This window comes from Schistocerca americana, chromosome 2 (genome assembly GCF_021461395.2).
Source record: "Schistocerca americana isolate TAMUIC-IGC-003095 chromosome 2, iqSchAmer2.1, whole genome shotgun sequence".
Taxonomy (NCBI): Eukaryota; Metazoa; Arthropoda; class Insecta; order Orthoptera; family Acrididae; genus Schistocerca; species Schistocerca americana.
This window is the reverse complement of record NC_060120.1, coordinates 787906618-787922066: the sequence shown is the minus strand read 5'-3', so window position 1 is coordinate 787922066 and position 15449 is coordinate 787906618. Positions and strand designations below refer to the sequence as shown.

General features: G+C 42.5%; 1 protein-coding gene across 4 annotated transcripts in view; it reads right to left on the bottom strand.

Annotated features, from left to right (window-relative positions):
* The window catches only part of LOC124595182, a 134765-nt gene that overhangs the window by 100416 nt on the left and 18900 nt on the right, over positions 1 to 15449 (bottom strand). For 2 of the 4 annotated variants that reach the window (XM_047133797.1, XM_047133796.1), the window contains exon 2: positions 2663 to 2841. The exons of the other annotated variants lie outside the window; for them this stretch is intronic. The gene's annotated coding sequence lies outside the window, so the exon portion shown is untranslated. The remainder of the gene's footprint in view (positions 1 to 2662; positions 2842 to 15449) is intronic. 4 annotated transcript variants of the gene reach the window in all.

Genomic DNA, 15449 nt, shown 5'->3' with positions numbered 1-15449 from the left:
ACAAAATTTGCTTACTGGCCAGTACGCCCAGTGATGCAGAACCTCACCGAAACTTGTCCTGGATGTTGGATCGGTCGCCGTGGAGTCATTACTCGGCCACAAAAGTTAGCCCATCTTACTACATTGGATTACTGTTCGTGAGGTTGTCTTAAGAGCAAGATCTACAAGCGCAGAGTGGACACAAAGGAGGAACTACTCGCTCGTATTTTACATGGATGTGATCAAGTATAGAACAGCACAAATGAACTAAGATCAGTAAAACAGCAGCTGTCTATATGAGCTGCATGAGGTACATGAGCCGCATTGTACGCTAGTGAAACATGGACTGTGGGAAAACCGGAACGGAAGAGAATAGAAGCGCCTGAGAGGGGGGGTTCTTCGCAGAATCGGCGAGGAAAGGAATATATCGAAAACACTGACAAGGAAAAGGGACAGGATGGTAGGACACGTGTTAACTTCCTTGATATTAGAGGGAGCTGTCAGAGGGTAAAAACTGTAGAGATTGGATTATATCTCTTCCAAATACTCCAAAATTTTGTACACGTAGTTTTTTTACAACCTGAATATTGAAATCAATGGGAAGTCCCGACTGGAAGCAACAGTAAACATGAACAACACTAATGCAATACGCACTCTTCTACTTGTAACTGAGAACTACAACTCCAGTCATTTACATGCCCGCCGATGCTGCGTACGTGTACTAAGGTAGACTGACATCCGACGACGTCTTTTAGGTGATTCTTTTTGTTCTAGGCAGTGTATTTTTGTTCAACAATGCCTCTATGGTATAGAAGGAGTTGCTTAGGAGAATCATCTTTAATCTACATTTGAAAACACTTCTGCTATTTTCCGGACATTACATTGCCTTGGCTAATAATGCAAGTGTGTGTTGAACTATGTATTCTACAAAAACTTAACTTCTCGGATACAATGTTATGACTAACAGAAACAGTGTTGTATATAACTTTGAAACAAAGTATCATCTCTGTTCAGAGTGAAGTGTTTATGTTCTCCTCAGAGCCACAAAACTGTCATATAGTATTTTTTAATACTTTGAGAAAACACGGAAGACGTGACTCTCAGTTGCTGGAGATTTTGCTAGATCTCCTAATGAGTAGCAGTCTAGTGACATTAATTTCACCTCTTCGCTCACTACGTACATTTTCCTCTAGACTTTCGGCAAAAGAATGAGAATAGCCAGCCGCTGTGACGGAGCGGTTCTAGGCGCTTTAGTCCGGAAGCGCGCTGCTGTTACGTTTGCAGGTTCGAATCCTGCCTCGGGCATGGATGTGTGTGATGTTAGGTTCAAGTAGCAGTGTTAGTTTTAAGTAGTTCTAAGTCTAGGGGACTGATGACCTCAGATGTTAAGTCCCATAGTGCTTAGAGCCTTTTTTTTGGATAAGAATATTGACGTCACAGATATCCCCAGATGACGACAAACTGCACGTAGTACGTTGGATGTGATATTAATGTTATCTGATCAGACTGGCCTATGCCAGATTGTGAAATTAAAAAGTTGTGGGCGGTAGTCGACTATCAGAGTATGGGGATGGACCATGTCATGGAATTCATGCCATAATCGTCACCATCATTATTAGGCAACTATTATTATTGGTATTATTACTAAGAACGTCTCATATAACAGTTGCATCGTAATATTAAGTCTGTAAGGCTGTCTAAGAGAGAACCTGAAGGTCCAATCCTTCCAGGTGAAATAAATAATATTATGAATCAGTCAAGCCTCCTAGAAAACTCTAACAAAAAAGTCTTCTAATTTCTGCATGACATTATATTATAAATCAGGCAAAATATAACTGTAAAATAATGTAACTCAGTAATTAAAATCCCGTCATTTAACTATGGAAATGGAAGTGAGCGTTTGGCGTCACTGGCCGGGAGGCCCCTTACGGGGCAGGGCCGGCCGCCTTGGTGCAGGTCTTATTACAATCGATGCCACATTGGGCGACCTGCGCGCCGGATGGGGCTGAAAGAATGATGAAGACAACACAACACCCAGTCGGGAATCGAACCCGGGCCCGTAGGACGGCAATCCGTCACGCTGACCATTCAGCTATGGGGCTGACGTGACTTAACTATGGAACACCAAGATAAAAATGAAATACAAATTCTGGAGTGCGATGAATAAGAGCAGATAATGAAATGAAATAATAAATATACCTGAGGCTCACTAAATTTATACTTAGACACGATTTTATAGACGTCAGTGAAATACGATGTTTCTTTGTTATTTTTAAGGTGATCAGCTATTAAAAAGAAGTCAGGTTTCTAAACAAGTGGTCCCCTGTGGTCAATGTCAACATCTTTAAACTCTTTCTAGCTTTTAGACCATGTGACGGTATAAAATACTTAAAATAATAATGCAAGTGAGAGTTTGGCATAGAATTATATCCAGAATAATTTTAATGAAAAATCTTTTTCTCATTAAAATATTACGAGTAAAAATTATAGCAAGAAATATCTGCTGTTTTCATATAAAAGAATTAGCAATACAGTAATATTGTTTATTGTTTCAGGAGTGTCGGCGAGTTGCCGCTAGTTGGGACCGCCGGAAAAAGGTAAGGAGCTGTAAATTCTGCAGGCTGTTACCTCCATTAAAGTACAAAATATTCCTCATGAGCAAAGGAATGTGACTGTTCTGTACCTGTGGCAGTTCGGCTTCAGAACAGTAACGACTGTCGTAACCGCCTTACGACGCGCAAGAGACCGTTAAGTCTCTGTTGGCCTCGCTAAACGTGATGTCTGCGCCTCGCAGAATGTTGCTCCTGCTGCAGTGTTCCTTTGGCCCTACGATATACGGCTGACTGGCAGCGACGAGGTGACCTATGAAACGCCAAACAGCATTCACGTGCTGAAGTGCGTGCTGAAGCGCAGTTCACTTTCATGTTTTACGAACTGGAGCTGACAGAAAGACGCAACACGGCACACTTTAATCATTTTTTACTGCTTGAGTGCTCAGTATAAGCTATTTTTCGGTTTTCACATTCACCCGAACAACGCTTTGATTATACTGATAGAATCAACTGCGCTGCTAACCTCAAATATTTCCAGCGCCGTTGAAGAGACCCAGTTCTGTTTTAACACCGTTGCATTGTGGGAAAACCCTTACGAAATGACGCATGGTTCTTGTCATAGCAATATTAGTTACAGAAACATCGCTATAGTTATCGATTTTTTTCAAACGAAATTATATTAGATAATTCTCATTTATTGTTTAGTCTCAGTTGCACGTTTTTAATTAGATTGGAGTACTCTGATATGTGGTCATGAGTAGACAAGACGGGTTGCTTAGTCTAAGTACTCTGATATGTGGTTCTGAGTAGGGACAGTTGCTGACGCAACTACGTATTTTGATCTGAGAATGATCCTAAGTGATCGAAATGTGTAAAATAATTAAAAAACTGCAATTGAGACTGAATAATAAACGAGAATTATCTTAAATATCAACATAGTTCCTGGTTCTCACAAGACAAATACGTCGGCTAAGTGGAATTTTATTGACAGGTTGATGTCACTTCTTGATGTCGAGAAAGCTTACGATACTGTTGCCTAGTAAACAAAACTGGTGCAAAAACGCAATTTTATTGAAATTTAGCTAGCGAACAAAGCTCAGTATGTTGACATTAACGGAGAGGTGTAGTCAGAAGCGAACGCAAAGCAGGACTTACCACAAAGTAGTGTGTGAGGTCTGCTGTTGCTCGCGGGGTACACTTTGACTTCTTTGTCAATTTCAAAAAGTTATATTTATTTAGACAGCTAAACCCAAGAAAATTTACTCTTTCTGAGAAATTACGAATATATTGTTAGCTATTTTTCAGGGACTTACATGAAAGAGATACAATTTTTACATCCTGTTGCTGATGTATTTAAACCAGCCGTGTACAGATACATTGAAATTAGTTTTCTGTCCATATCTGTAGAGATCTGGAGATTGTGATGAGTTCAAGTTCTTGGGAAGCTTGCTGAAAAGGAATGCACAATGCATAATGCACATACGAAAATCGAGCAAGAATCGTCATGGTCACATACGCATTCAACAAGAAGGGGACTGTGCTAACCATCAAGTCTAGCTTGGAATTAAGGAACAAACTGGTGAAGAGCCATATCTGTAGCGTTGCACTATACGGAGGAGGAGGAGTGGGAGATTAGCGTTTAACGTCCCGTCGACAAAGAGGTCATTAGAGACGGAGCGCCCGCATCTCGTGGTCGTGCGGTAGCGTTCTCGCTTCCCACGCCCGGGTTCCCGGGTTCGATTCCCGGCGGGGTCAGGGATTTTCTCTGCCTCGTGATGGCTGGGTGTTGTGTGTTGTCCTTAGGTTAGTTAGGTTTAAGTAGTTCTAAGTTCTAGGGGACTGATGACCATAGATGTTAAGTCCCATAGTGCTCAGAGCCATTTGAACCATTTGAACCAGAGACGGAGCACAAGCTCGGATTAGGGAAGGATGGGGAAGGAAATCGGCCGTGCCCTTTCAAAGGAACCATCCCGGCATTTGCCTGAAGCGATTTAGGAAAATCACGGGGAACCTAAACATGGATGGTCGGAAGCGGGTTTTAACCGTCGTCCCTTCGAATACCACTGCGCCACCTCACTCGGTGTTGCACCACGGAAGAGACATGTGGGCCACGAGGAGTTTGGAGAAAAAAATCAGGAAAGTTCTGAAATATGGCGATGGAAAAGAATAGGGAAGATCAAGTGGACAGATCGGGTAAGAAACTGTTAAGTACTGAGAAATAAGAGAGAAGGAAACTATGCATAATATGATCATTCAGAGGAAGGACACCTGCTCGGGCACTTACTTAGGCACGAGGTACTCGTACATGACGTCATCGAAGAGAAGATCAAGGGAACTACAGGAGCGATAGAAGAATACATCTGGATGGCATGGACGATGGAAGGAGATACAGCAAACTGAAGGGAGAAGTTGGAGACGGGGAATATCGGCGTCAGAAATTCTACGTACGAAGACACGGACCTGCCCATTAAGCAGAACACTACATAATAAAAGTAATCTCTTTTAGTTAGGTATCTAGAAACGTTCAAAGCCTTAAAAGTGGATGCAACAAGCTATATATAACTGGTTGTGTTCAGATGGACGTTGTAGTGGCGGAATGTTCATTTCAGCGAAGTGCTGAAACGAGTGCCTATTTCCTGAATGCACATACACCTTCTAAACGACCTATGGACGAGATATAAACTTGCTGGTGTCACGGAACTTCCTCGATGCTCTGCTTGAAGTCATGCTCTGTTAGATTGTGCAATGTATCCTTACTCTGCCATATACAAGGCAGATCGGAATACATAAACAAAGGAGGTTCGATCTGCCACTGATATTGACATGGAATAGAAATGCATACACACCCAAGGAGTACGTTGATATGTTGCTGATGCCAATGAAGCGATCATGGCTTATCCCGAGAGATATCCTTGTCGAAGAATTCCACCAGCGTTTAGGTACCTACATGGTGAACAATGAATTCAATGAGTTCAAATAGTTTGAGAAGCTGTGGCAATAACAGAGAAAGACCAAGAAGAAATGAGGATATGGAAGCGTTTATTTTCACTACAATACACCACGGTCCTGATTATCCGCTTACGAGGACTTGCTGCAGTCACACATAACAATCTTACATCTGCATGGCGAACAGTACACGGTCACCAGTTTCAGCTAACTTCAAGTAGTTCGGGGCTTCTGTCTAATGTGATTTACGGTCGTACAACTGATAAATGTTGTTGGGGTGAAGGCGGATGCGAGATTGCGATTTCTTGGGAAAATCTCTGAGGAAGAGTGGCCCAAGTATGAAGGACGTCGCTTACGAAAGCTTCATTTGACACATCATTCAGTATTATTCTTCGGTTTGGTACCCTTACAGGGTGGATTAAAGAAAGAGAAAATATTCAAAAATAGCTGCATGATTTATCCCAGATTTGTGTAATCAGCGTGAAAAAATGGTCAACGAACTGAAACAGGAGAAATACAAGAAAGACGTTGTGCGGAAAGCATTAACGAATCCTGAGAGTCCACGTTTCAAAACACGTCAGAAACATTATTTCCTCCGACATACACACCGCGTATTGATCAAGACTTCAAAAATTAGAGAAATGTGTGTCCATGCTAAGGATATCAAGAATCCTCCGCGTACCTTCCACGAATGGAACAGAAAGAGGGAAAACGAAACTGATGAAACTGGCATTTAATGCACCCTCAGCTAACACTTAACACCGTACGGTGGTTTGCGGAGTACGGATGTATATATTTAATCAAACAATGGAAAATGCAGGATAGAATGTAACAATGTTATCGAAAGTAAAGTTGTTTCTCACCATATAGCGGAGATGCTGAGTCAGCTGCAACTCAGCATCTCCGCTGTATGATATAGATATTTAGTTCAAATGGTTCAAATGGCTCTGAGCACTATGGGACTTAACTTCTTAGGTCATCAGTCCCCTATAACTTAGAACTACTTAAACCTAAATAACCTAAGGACTTCACACACATCCATGCCCGAGGCAGGATTCGAATCTGCGACCTTAGCGGTCGCCCGGTTCCAGACTGTAGCGCCTAGAACCGCAGGGCCACCCCGGCCGGCAGATATTAAGTTATTCCCGCTGCTAGTATAGTACCAGAGACGAATCCAATAGCGTTTCACTCTTACAGAAGCCGATAAGATTTTTTTTGTATTATGAAACTAATTGCTGTTGTATCCACAGGGTCATGATTTCATACCCAAATACTAAAATATATTGTATTGGATTAGGAGGAAACGTTACAAAAAAGATAGGGAGAAACTGTAACTTTGTATTATACATATTTACTACTTCAGATTTAAAATTAGTCTCACATAGCTGCATCTAGCTGGAGTAACCCAACAGCCGAGTGCAGCAGTTCCGTATCACATCACGAACGTCTGCGTGAGAGAGCAACCAGTTTGATATTCAAAAGCTCTGTAGCCATTATCAAGTGATCAGCATGAACAGATTTCTTGTGTATAAAATCCAAATGATACTAGCAGCTGTATAGGATTGTATCAACTATTAGCAACATAAGAGATATTGGTAAGGCATCATTGAGATCAAAAGTCCTGATTGTTCATCTTTCTAGGCGCTTCAGTCTAGAAGCGCGCGACCGCTACGGTCGCAGGTTCGAATCCTGCCTCGGGCATGGATGTCTGTGATGTCATTAGGTTGGATAGGTTTAGGTAGTTCTAAGTTCTAGGGGACTGATGACCTCAGATGTTAAGTCCCATAGTGCTCAGAGCCATTTGAACCATTTTTTTGTTCGTCTTTTTACTACCATCTTTGAAGATGATAATAGTTGTTTTGCGTTGACCTTGTAAGCCGTAAATCGGTACAAATGTTACACAAATACAGGATGTTTATAAATTAGTTATACAAAAGTAATATGAAAGTGTGAAAACAGCAAACAACTTACAGAAGTGTTCGATACAGCACTGAGTGAATTATATCTTAAAGTTTTGTTCCTGGCGAACTCTCTTAGTTCTTGACGTTCCCACTAGATGGGATGCGCGAATGAGTTATTCCAACAGTCATCATGGAGACGTGTAACAGTGTTGGTGTGCAGTGTTGTTTGTGGTTTCATATATGAAAATCTGCGACTAAAGTTCAGGACTAAATATCACAAGACACCACCTCAAAGACAAACTGTTATTAGTTGATACAGTCGTTTCACCGAAACTGGCTGTGCATCACAGCATCACAAAGGACGCCGGGTCGGGGTCGGCCAGCAGTCGCTGACGCAGCAATTGAAGTTCGGCGGTCTTACATTCGTAGTCCGGGTAAATCAAGGAGTTGTGTCAGCTTAGAATTGAGTATGCCTAGTAATACAGTGTGGAAGATATCGCGGGAACGCCCATCATTCAAACACTACAAATCGTAACCGTTACAAGCTTTCAGAGAAAGTGACAAAGGAAATGTTTAACAAAACATAGACTGAAGATTATTTTCTTAATAAAATTGTGTTAACTGAGGAAACCACCCTCCATACCTGATGTAAAGTGAATTGTCGTAATGTTCGGATGTGGGGTGAGCAGAAACCACTTCACACAATCGAATATGTAAGGGACTTTCCTAAGCTAAATTTTTGTTGCGCTGTAAGCTTTAAAAATATTTACGGTCTTTTCTTTCTTGGCGAATCAAGCGTACCTGGGCACATTTGAACAGTACGTGATGCCTCAGTTACAACAGGAAATGGGCACAGAATTTATTTTTCAGCAAAGTGTCGCGCCTCCACATTATCATCGTGAAGTTGTCGCGTATCTCCGTAGGAATGCTCCGACTTGGTCTGGACGTAGTGGAACAATATCTCGCCACCACGATCACCTGATTTAACTCTAATGGACTTTTCTGTATGAGTTTGCATTAAAGACAGAGTGTTTGTTCTTCTGCTTCCGGAACACGTCGATGAGCTGCAACGGAGGGTAACACAAGCAGTTGCCACGACACATAAAGGCTCGCTTCATAGCATGTGTCAGAAAATTAATCACTGATGGGACGTTACGAAAGGCAGCCACACTGAACACCTGTACATAATGCTTGAAGATAACTGCATTCAGTGCTGCAGCAAACATTTCTGTAAGTTATTTAACTTTTCCAAACTTAAAGGTTTCTTTTGTATAACTAATTTATGAACCCCTGTGTTGCAGAGCATCCACAGAATAAATTACCATTCATAAAAATGATACCGTATAGTTGTTAGTCACCACTGACATTTAAATTCGAGTGCAGTACAGTAGATTATATGGGGAAGGAAGACAAGGGTTTAATACTCCACCAAGAACGAAATCACTTGAGATGCAACACAAGCTCAGATTGGGGACGGTTGGGGAAGCAAATAGGCCGTGTTCTTTTCATACCCCACGGCATTCGCTTAAGCGATTTAGGGACACAGCAGAAGTCTGAAAAGCCGGACGGGGATTTCAACCGCAAGAGACTATTCGTTAGCGTGCAACAGTGCCCCACGTGGATCCATTGTTTATTAAGGCCAACTTGAGCGCTTACGGCGCATAGTATGTTCAGTAAACCATTTCAGCTATGGAGCTATGGCCAGAACTCTGTGTAACATTAACTTTCGGCATCCGTCTGGTTAAAGCAATTACACTCCGTAGAGCAAGTGCTGTGTTTGCTCAGTGAAACAGTACGTTAGCGCACGGGTAATTTGCCAGAGAAAGCGCACAGAAGTCAGCTGGCCGCAGACTGTAAACGTCAGGCTCTCTACCTGTTTCCTCATTACGGGGTGAGCGCAACAGGTTACCTAACGCTCTCCCTGCGTTAATTAATAATCATCCACCGCTCTGGCCTTTCATTTGCATTGGCCGCAGCAGCCCCTGTAATCGAAAAGTACCAGCACTGAGCACTTCGGCTAAGATCAAAGAATTCACGCACTGATGTTGCTGGAAAATAGGACTAGAGAGCCTGTCTACTGAAAAGCCGATCAAAGACCTGCTCCATTGAAAAATAATCGTTATCAAGATCACTTGCCTGCTCCAACGTATTCTAACATGCTTAAAGGACCTCTGAAAATAAAGACATTCATCGGCAGCATTAAGGTCGCCAGCAGTTCTAAGGAAGAAATAAGATTAAGGTTTAACTTCAATCGCCGATAAGGTCATTAGAGGCGGAGCACGAGATCGGACTGGGAAGTAGGGGAGGAAGGCAATCAGCTGCGCTTCTTCCGGGGAACTATCCCGACATTCATTTTAAGCGATTTAGGGAAATCATGCAAATCCTAAATTTTGAAGAGCGTCTTCTGAATACAAGTCCAGTTGCAAGTAGGCTGTTTAGGTTTTTATGTTGGTAACGCCACGTAGCGCTCTGTATGAAAATCACTGACTGTGCTGTGTGCAGTCTGTGGCTGGTTGGCATTGTTGGAATATTCGCTATTGTAGTGTTGGGCAGTTGGATGTGAACAGCGCGTAGCATTGGGCAGTTGGAGGTGAGCCGCCAGCAGTGGTGGATGTGGAGAGAGAGATGCCAGAGTTTTGAGAGGTTGCTATAAGCGGACGATCTGGACGTGTGTCCGCCAGAAAAAGGAAATTTGTAAAGATGGATGCCATGAATTGATACATATGATGATGACTTTTGAACGCTATTAAGGTAAATACATTGTTTGTTCTCTATCAAAATCTTTAACTTGCTAACTATGCCTGTTAGTAGTTAGTGCCTTCCGTAGTTTGAATCTTTTATTTAGCTGGCAGTATTGGCGATCGCTGTGTTGCGGTAGTTCGAGTAACGAAGATTTTTGTGAGGTAAGTAATTCATGAAAGGTATAGGTTATTGCTAGTCAGGGCCATTCTTTAGTAGAGATTATTGAAAGTCAGATTGCGTTGCGCTAAAAATATTGTGTCAGTTTAGTGATGACCAGAATAAGTAAAGAGAGAAATGTCTGAGTACGTTCAGTTTTACTCAACTGTCTTTGTATCAAATAACGTAGAGGTTTACCAGCACTGTCATTCATAATTTTTCTAAGGGGACGTTTCACATTTCATAATTTTCCAAAGGGGACGTTCCACAGTGTCTCAATACCGTGTCCACTCGGTCTATGCCGACATTTCTGCGTGTCACAATTATAGTTAAATTATCTCTCTGTTCTCTGCCAAGCATTGTGAAAGATACATTCCCAAACGTTGTTGTTACGTGGGCTTCTTGTGTTCTTACTAAATGGTTCAAATGGCTCTGAGCACTATGGGACTTAACATCAATGGTCATCAGTCCCCTAGAACTTAGAACTAATTAAACCTAACTAACCTAAGGACATCACACACATCCATGCCCGAGGCAGGATCCGAACCTGCGACCGTAGCGCTCGCGCGGTTCCAAACTGAAGCGCCAGAACCGCTCGGCCACACCGGCCGGTGTTCTCTTACTACTTGAAACGCTTATTGGTCACTGTTTTCCATAAAATCTCTCACCCCCAGCCATCTGTCTTCTCTAGATATCTTAAGATAAAAATATCTTATATGAAACTTCCTGGCAGATTAAAACTGTGTGCCCGACCGAGACTCGAACTCGGGTCCCGAGTTCGAGTCTCGGTCGGGCACACAGTTTTAATCTGCCAGGAAGTTTCATATCAGCGCACACTCCGCTGCAGAGTGAAAATCTCATTCTGGAAAAATATCTTAGTTTTTGTAACAGCGAAATCTTATTTTTCTTAAAATTAAAAGCCATATTTTTTCTCCCGATACTGCGAACGAAATTCTAGGAGCTAGGGGCAGCACGGTTTCGCTCTAGACTACAGACATGTAGTCGAAAATGGTATTTCAATCCCACTATTGAGGACTTCGATTCATGGACAAAGGTTTCACTAAATCTGTAGTTAAATGGAATATTTCATGACTTCTAATGTATCACTATTTTTAGCAGAAAACAATCCAAGCATTAATAAAAAATGTAAATATTGCTACAGGCAACATTCACAAAGAAAGAAAGTGCTTAACATCATGTGGATCTCTAGGTTATTAGAGGCAAGTAATTCATAGTTCGTTGTTATTATGTCGCAAACTGACGTTTGGAGTCCGTGGCTGTGTAAAAAATACAGGTTGATTCTTACAGAGAAGATAACGGCAACGATTCACTTTTTATAGTGCTTTTTATTTACATAAATGACTCAAATGGCTCTGAGCACTATGGGACTTAACATCTGAGATCATCAGCCCCTAGAAAAAACTACTTAAACCTAACTAATCTAAGGACATCACACACATCCATACCCGAGGCAGGATTCGAACCTGCGACCGTAGCGGTCACGCGGTTCCAGACTGAAGCGCCTAGAACCGCTCGGCCACAACGGCCGACCTCATATATGGCACCGATACCTGTTATGAAGCGACAGGTCGATCATCAGATGGCTTGTTCACGTTAAGACATATTTTGTTGTATTGTAGTTTACACTAGTTTTCACTTTCTGTTCCTCTACGTGGCGAAAATTCCTTGGGGTGGCGGAGACGTCAAAATATACCGCGCCATTACGTTAAAGTTGCTTGTGTTCATGCAGTAGCGAAGATTACATGAAAAACTTTTTGGATATACACTCAAACGCCAAAGAAACTGGTACAGTCATGCGTATTCAATTACAGAGATATGTAAACGGGCAGAATACGGCGCTGCGCTTGGCAAGGCCTATATAAGACAACAAGCGTCTGGCGCAGTTGTTAGATCGTCTACTGCCGCTACAAAGACATGTTATGAAGATTTAAGTGAGTTTGATCATGGTGCTATAGTCGGCACACGAGATATGGGCCACAGCATCTCCAAGGTAGCGATGAAGAGGGGATTTTCCCGTGCGACCATTTCGCGAGTGTACTGTGAATATCACGAATCCGGTAAAACATCAAATCTCCGACATCGCTTCACGGCCGGAAAAAGATCTTGCAAGCACGGACGACTGATCATTCAACGTGACAGAAGTGCAACCTTTCCGCAAATTGCTGCACATTTCAATGCTGGGACATCAACAAGTGTCAGCGTGTGAACCATTCAACGAAACATCATCAATATGGGCTTTCGGAGCCGAAGGCCCACCTTTGATGACTGCACGACAAAAAGCTTTACGCCTCGGTTGGACCCGTCAACATCGACATGGGACTGTTGATGAATGGAAACATGTTGCCTGGTTGGATGAGTCTCGTTTGAAATTGTATCGAGTGGGTGGACGTGTACGGGTGTGGAGACAACCTCTGACAGGGCACGGCCTATTTCCTTCCCATCCTTCCGTAATCCGATGGGACCGATGACCTCGCTCTTTGGTCCCTTTCCCCAAAATCAACCAACCAACAACCTCAAGAATCCATGGACCCCGGATGTCAGCAGGAGACTGTTCAACTTGATGGAGGCTCTGTAATGGTGTGAGGCATGTGCAGTTGGAGTGATGTGATACCCCTGATACGTCTAGACACGACTTTGACAGGTGACTTGTACGTAAGTATTCTTTCTGAACACCTGTATTCGTTCATGTCCCTTGCGTATTCTGACGGACTTGGGCAATTCCAACAGGACAGTGCGACACCCCACACGTGCAGAATTGCTACAGAGTGACTCCAGGAACACTCTTCTGTGTTTACACACTTCCGCTGGCCACCAAACTCCCCAGAGATGACCTCATTGAGCATATCTGGGATGCCTTGCAACGTGCTGTTCAGGAGAGATCTTTATAGACAGCCCTGCATGGTTCACGGCGTCAACTCCCTCCACCACTTCTGCGTGCTCGCGGGGGCGCTACCCGATGTTAGCCTGGTGCACCAGTTTCTTTGGCTCTTCAGTGTGTATGGATACACATAACATAAAGAACCACTGACACACACCAAAACTTTGTGCTGCATGGAAGGATAATACAAAGGTAACGGCGCTATTCATGTAAATAAACAGCATTATAAAAAGTGGCTGATTGCTGTTATCTTATCTGCAAGAATCAACTCCTATCGTAGTTTGTTGGTTTGTCTAAAAGTAATGTTGATACATAAAGTGCCCGCATCTTGAGGAAGTTGTATGAGAATTTCAATCATTTCTTTATGTGGCGCTGTCTTTGGTTTCATAATGAACTGGTTGCCACGTTGGATGCTTTGAAAGCTCTTGCTGTGAGTCGGTGAGCCGCCCTCAGGCCTGCGGTCCAGCAGACGCCGAGGAAGGAACTTCATCAGCGGGAAGGCGGTGCTTTCCCATTCTGCAGAGTTCTTTCAGCAGATAACAGTCTTATGCTTTTCTTAAGAAACATGGCTGCAGAAAAATGAAGGGCTCCACACACGAGCGACGGATCGCAACAATCCGTCTTATTGGTGACCGATCGATTCGTAGATTGCACGTGTGTGGGCAACTCGGAGCGATCGGTCGCTGATCGCTGGTCGCATGGAAATCTTAGGCAATCTGATGGTCGCATGCGATTTCGTACGCGCGATGTCGCTGCCTGGCTGGTTGTATAACGTGCGGCAATATGGTTGCAACCTGTTTCACTATTTATCAAGCGTGGTTGTGCAGTTTTGTTTCGATTCGTTTTGCACATTTTCAATAAGAAACTTACGTCAGAATTGATAGGTATGCAGGGACCACGAACTACTCTGAGAAGTGAAGTGGAAGCCGGAATTGGTATTTATATTAAGAAGTAATACAAAATACACCCACAGATTCTGCAGTGATTAGCATTTTGATGCGTGTGCTATGGAAGTAGAATTGATGGGTAGTTCGTAGTTACAGTCGTGATACAACAGGCTCCCTGTTATGATTTTGAATTATTTATGAAATAATTAGGCGTAAATTAAAGGTTTTAACTTCTAAACAGGATGGCGTACGGCACGTGCCTGTACTGTAATGTTAAGAGGATATTCCTGCTGTAAGTAGGCTGTTTAGGTTTTTTTATTGGTAACGCCATGTAGCGCTCTGTATGAAAATCACTGACTGTGGTGTGTGCAGTCTGTGGCTGGTTGGCATTGTTGGAATATTCGCTATTGTAGTGTTGGGCAGTTGGATGTGAACAGCGCGTAGCGTTGTGCAGTTGGAGGTGAGCAGCCAGCAGTGATGGATTCGGGGAGAGAGATGCCAGAGTTTTGAGCGGACGATCTGGACGTGTGTCCGTCAGAAAAAGGAAATTTGTTTAATTGTATATATATAATCAGCAGTTAGAATATTTTATGTAGCTCGCAGTATTGGCGCTCGCTGTATTGCGGTAGTTCGAGTAACGAAGATTTTTTTGAGGTAAGTGATTCATGAAAGGTATAGGTTATTTTTAGTCAGGGCCATTCTTCTGTAGGGATTATTGAAAATCTGTTTGTGTTGCGCTAAAATATTGTGTGTCAATTTAGAGATGAACAGAATAAGTAAGGATAAAACTGTCTGAGTACGTTGAGTTTTACTCAGCTGTTTCTGTATCTTAATTTTCGAAGGGGACGTTTCACTGTTAAATGTTCAAGCAAATCTGTTATACAGTTATACAAAAATCCATTGTCACTGAGTATAATCTAAATTTCTTTCGTACAATTTACAAAACCAGTTATGGTAAATCAGTAGTGTTGGTATTAACATCTCTAGAGACATATCGACTAAATTGTGTAAATACTTATAGTTAAATTGTAAGACTAAAGAATAAAAAAAATAGGAGATTAACAAACGCACAACGAATTAGAATGGTACACTGGCAAGATGTACATAACCCATTGGGCGCCAGCCAATAAAGTAATATGCTGTGTAAAGTAACCCACAGTTCCCAAGAAAAGCGCTTCACAACACAACAAATTTAATAAATTATAATTCTCGTTATGTGTTGGAAGTACTCGTGGGGATACGGAAATCAGGTAAAACTGCTGCTAAACACAGCACTACATATTTCGTAACAGACGTTCTCGAGACAGTGACGTTCATAACACTGACTGAAATTGGTTGGCTTATTGCTCGTGTGTGAGATGTCGAGGCGAGCTGTCGATTGTATTCG